This window comes from Corvus brachyrhynchos, unplaced genomic scaffold, assembly GCF_000691975.1.
Source record: "Corvus brachyrhynchos isolate BGI_N302 unplaced genomic scaffold, ASM69197v1 scaffold122, whole genome shotgun sequence".
NCBI lineage: Eukaryota > Metazoa > Chordata > Aves > Passeriformes > Corvidae > Corvus > Corvus brachyrhynchos.
The window spans coordinates 549,444-549,707 of record NW_008236778.1 but is presented as its reverse complement, the minus strand read 5'-3'; the positions used below and the strand labels follow the sequence as shown (position 1 = coordinate 549,707).

Here is a 264-nt window from a genome sequence, read left to right as displayed (position 1 = left end):
CCCCTCCCTCCATCCCCAACGCGCTGCCTTCGTACCCAACACGCTGCCTTCATACCCAACACGCTGCCTTCGTACCCAACACACTGCCTTCGTACCCAACACACTGCCTTCATATCCAACACGCTGCCTTCATACCCAACACGCTGCCTTCATACCTGACACACTGCCTTTGTATTCATACCCGACACCCTGCCTTCCACCCCAACACGCTGCCTTCCACCTCAACACGCTGCCTTCCATCCTGACACGCTGCCTTCATACCCG

General features: G+C 57.6%; 1 protein-coding gene across 1 annotated transcript in view; it reads left to right on the top strand.

Moving 5' to 3' along the window:
• Positions 1-264, top strand: part of NTRK1 (neurotrophic receptor tyrosine kinase 1) — a 10,237-nt gene that overhangs the window by 7,632 nt on the left and 2,341 nt on the right.